Genomic DNA, 4,760 nt, shown 5'->3' with positions numbered 1-4,760 from the left:
GATTTTTGTATACTAATTTTGAATCATGGGGCTTTACTGAATTTGGTTTTCAGTAGATTCTTTAGACTTTTTTATATATAAGACCATGTCATCTGCAAACAGGGACAATTTTACTTTCTCCTTTATAATTTGGATGCCCTCTATTTCTTTCTCTTGCCTAATTGATCCGGCTAGGATTTCTAGTACTGTGTTGAATAAGAGTGATGAAAGTGGTCATCCTCCTGTTGTTCCAGTTCTTACAAAAAAGGCTTTCAGTAAGCTGTTAGCTGTAGGTTTGTCTTATATGACCTTTACTGTATTGAGGTACTTTCCTTCTATATTTAATTTGTTAAAAGTTTTTATCATGAAGAGATGTTGAGATTTATTAAAAGCTTTTTCTCCATCTATTGGGATAATCATATGATTTTTGTCCTTCATTCTATTGACGTGATGTATGATGTTTGTTGATTTGCATATACTTATCCAGTCCTTGCATTCTGAAATAAATCCCTTTTGATCGTGGTGTATTATCCTTTTTTTCGAGTCAGGGTCTCACTCTGTCACCCAGGCTGGAGTGCAGTGCCACACTCACGGCTCACCACAGCCTCAAATTCCTGGTCACAAAGGGATCCTCCCACCTCAGCCACCTGAGTAGCTGGGACTACAGGTATTCACCACCATAGCCGGCTAATTTTTTAAAATTTGTGTAGAGATGAGGCCTTGCTATGTTGCCTATGCTGGTCTTGAACTTCTGGGCTCAAAAAATCCTCCTGTCTCAGCCTCCCAAACCGTTGAGATTACAGGCATGAGCCACCATGCCTGGCCATGGTGTATTATCATTTTGATCTGTTCTTGGATTCAGTTTGCTAGCATTTTGTTGAAGATTTTTGTGCCTATATTAATCGGGAATACTGACCTGTAGTTTTCCTTTTGTTGTTATTGTGTTCTTGTCTGGCTTTTGTATCAGGGTTATGTTGGTCTTACAGAATGTGTTAGGAAGAATTCCCTCTGCTTTAACTTTTTGAAATGGTTTGAGAATAATTGAAATTCTTTAAAAGTTCAGTAGAATTCAGTGGTGAAGCCATCAGGTTCTGGACTTTACATTGTTGGAAGCCTATTTATTACTAACTCACTCTTGTTACTTGTTACTGGTCTGCTCAAGTTTTCCATTTCTTCTTGGTTCAACCTTGGTGAGATTTATATGGCCAGAAATTTATCCATTTCCTCTACGTATGCAGTGCTCAGCTGTGCAGGGATGGGGCTTCTGCAGACCATGGTGGGTGAGCTTGAGGGCTGCAAGCCTGAGCAGGCTGCTGAGTGGCCTGGCCCAGGACACTGTCTATGAGCACCCAGGCATCACAGAGGAGCTGCTGCGGAGCCAATTCCATCCAGAGGTGCCACTCAAGGAGCTCTGCCCCTTTCTGGCAAAGATGAGGGGATTCTGAAGTCTACTGCATAGGCAGACACATGTCTACTGGAGGCATTCTTTACTACTCAAACCAAAAAGCAAGATGGGATCATATCTGACCATGCTGCTGTTGTTTCCAAATTCTAGAAGAGCCACAAGACAAAAATCCAAGACAGCCTCATGAACCAGAGCCACGGGGTTAGTGGACTTTGCAGCCTGAGCTGGAGAGTTAGTAGCAAATGCCAGTCAAGGCATCCAGCTCAAATACATACTCTCATTGCCATTACAGAGTTGGAATTAGGGAAAAGGGAATTAGGGAAATCTGTGTTTGAGATTTGATGAGGTTAAGGTCAACCAAATTCTGAAGAAGCTCTCAGAGGTGGAGGTGCAAGCACATTGATGCAGCCAGTCTAACTGAAGATAATGTAGGAAGGAGTTGGTGTTGTTGAAACAAAGGTATTCATGATTCCCTCCCCACTGACCTTTTTTAAAAAACATTTTTGTTCCCCTGTTGGTATTAAATCTTCAAATATAAAAAAATCCAGTGATCACTTGAATCAAAGAAAAAGAGATAGAAAAAGAAATATGAGGCAAATGTTAGCTGGAAGTAAAGAGCAGTAGCCACATTAATTTCAGAAAAAACAGAATTCACATCTAAAAACATGACTTGAAAAACTGGTTCTACAACAGGTGCTGGCACTTTACAGCACTTGACACTGTTGGTGGGAACGTAAGCTAGTTCAACCTCTGTGAGTAGTGTGGTGATTTCTCAAAGAACTAAAAACTGAGCTTCCACATAATCCAGCAATCCCTCTTCTGGAAATATACCCAGAAGAACATAAATTACTCTACCAAAAATAATACCTGCACACACATGTTTATTGCAGCACTAGTCACAATAGCAAAAGCATGAAACCAACCTAGATGCCCATCAAAAATGGACTGGATAAAGAAAATGTGGTATGTATACACAATGGAATAGTATGCAGTCATAAAGAAGAACAAAATCATGGCCTTCACAGCAACTTGAATGCAACTGGAGATCATCGTACTAAATGAACTATCACAGAAACAAAGAACTGACTACCACATGTTCTCACTCATACATGGACTCTGATCACTGGTCACACTAGCACAAGAGTGGGGTCAGCAGACACTGGACACTGCTAGAAGAGTCTGTAGCAACACACTGGGTACCTGGCCCACTATCAGGGGGGAGAGAGAGCCAGCTAGAAGCTCAAACTTTACCTGCATGCAACCTACTTATATAGTAAATCCCCACTTGCATCACACAACTCCAAAAAAAGAAAAAGAAAAACAGGGTGTTGGCAAGAATGCAAAGAAACTGAAACCCTTATTCATTTCTGGTGGGAATATAAAATGGTGCAGCTGAAGGTGGAAAGCAATTTGGCAGTGCCTCAAAAAATTACATAAAGTTACCATATAATGCAGTAATCTCCCTTCTAGGTATATACCCAAGATAAATACAAATGTAGAATGAGACGCTTATGTGCTCATCTTCATAGCAGCATTATTTGTAATAGTCAAAAGGTGAAAACAACGCAAATGTTTATCAACTGATAAATGGATGAATAAAAAGATATAAAAGGGAGTAAAGTACTGATACGTGCTATAATATGAATGCTCTTTGAAAGTATCAAACTCAGTGCCTGAAGCCTGACACCAAAGGTCATATATTGTACCATTTCACTTACATGAAATGTCCAGGATGGGCAACTCCATAAGGCAGAAAATATATAAACAGTTGCCAGGGGGAAAAAAAAAGGTGGGAATGTGGAGTGGCTGCTAATGGGTGCAGGATTTATTTTTAGAGTAAAGAATATGTTCTAGATTTATTAATGGATAGTGTTGATGGCTGCACATTCTTTAGAATATATTAAAAAACACTGATTTTAAGAAATTTAAAATGGTGAATTTTATAGTATATAAATTATATCTCAATTTTTAAAGAAAAAAATGACTATGATACTGACTCCACAATTCCCTCTCCAGAGGCTAAACAATTATTTCAGTTCCAGAGGCAAAGTCCCCATTTGCATAGGTAGTCACCATGTGACTCACCATAACCTATTAAAACTGGACCAGGACTGAGCAACCTTGTCCATGACTTTTCTCTTTCATGTTTCTCAGGCCCCAGAGTTCAGAGAAAGAAAGAGTAGGCTTTTTTGGGACCCCAGAGGTTTTCTGAAGGGTGCAGAGGTCCTTCTGGAGGAGATGCAGAATGATCACATAAGCCTTAGAAGGAACACCAGGCCGGGCACAGTGGCTCACATCTGTAATCCCAGCATTTTGGGAGGCAGAAGCAAAAGGATTGCCTGAGCTCAGGAGGTTGACACCAGCCTGAGCAACATTGTGAGACCTCATCTCTACAAAAGAAAAAGAAAAAAGGAAGGAACACTGACCTCCACCGTGTTTGCTGTGGGATACCCTTCCACTCCTGCTCCTAAAGTGCTCTGTGTACTATGAATCCTAGAGCCTCAGAATAGCTTATTTAGCCACCAACCTAAACTGGAAGAGTACAGGTGCCATTTAGCAGAGACCCTTTGGAAACTGTGGGTGATCAGAAACCTCCAGGCCTAGGCCCTGTGAGCCACATCTTCACGTTTCTTCAGTCCTGAACCAAAACCTAGAAGGAATCAGGTGCTCATGCACCTTCCACCCATGGATGCCCTCTGTATGACAAGTCCAACACTACACCCAGCTATCTTGTCAAACTGTCTGAAAAATAGGCTATCTGGTTGACCAATTTGTAATAGGGACATCTGATTTATATCAGATGCTAGACATCTGGTCTACTGGTTCCTCTGGTCAGACACTAATCCCTACCCATAATCTACAACAACTTAGTTCCTACCTCATTTCAAAAGCTAAAATTTCCCTTTTTCTTCCACAGAATGCAATCCTAGATACTTCCCTTCAGAGACTGTAAGTAGATTTGTAGATGCATTTAGGGCTAGAGAAGAGGTGGACATGGAAGACGTAAATATAATGTAGACATAAATATAAATTTATATGGCACTATACATATAATTAGTATATAAACAAAGATGATGATGATGATGAAGATGAAAGAAAGAAAGAAAAATACAGGTTGAGCATCCCAAAACCAAAAAGCTCCAAAATCTGAAACATTTTGAGTACCAACATGACACTCAAAGAAAAAGTTTATTGGAGTACTTCAGATTTAAGATTTTCAGATTTGGAATGTTCGAGTATAATGCAAATATTTAAAAATCTGAAAAGCGCCAGGCTCAGTGGCTCAGCCTGTATTCCCAGCGCTTTGGGAGGCTGGGGTGAGTGGATTGCCTGAGCCCATGGGTTCGAGACCCACCTGGGCAACTTGGCGAAACCT

At 40.5% G+C, this 4,760-nt stretch overlaps 1 pseudogene; it reads left to right on the top strand.

The window, feature by feature from the left end:
* The first annotated feature begins 1,211 nt into the window (after positions 1–1,211).
* LOC103258916 lies at positions 1,212–1,787 on the top strand (annotated as a pseudogene).
* The last annotated feature ends 2,973 nt before the right edge of the window (positions 1,788–4,760 follow it).

This window comes from Carlito syrichta, unplaced genomic scaffold (assembly GCF_000164805.1).
Source record: "Carlito syrichta isolate Samal-C Ts95f unplaced genomic scaffold, Tarsius_syrichta-2.0.1 Scaffold302406, whole genome shotgun sequence".
Taxonomy (NCBI): Eukaryota; Metazoa; Chordata; class Mammalia; order Primates; family Tarsiidae; genus Carlito; species Carlito syrichta.
This window is presented reverse-complemented; position numbering and strand designations above follow the sequence as displayed.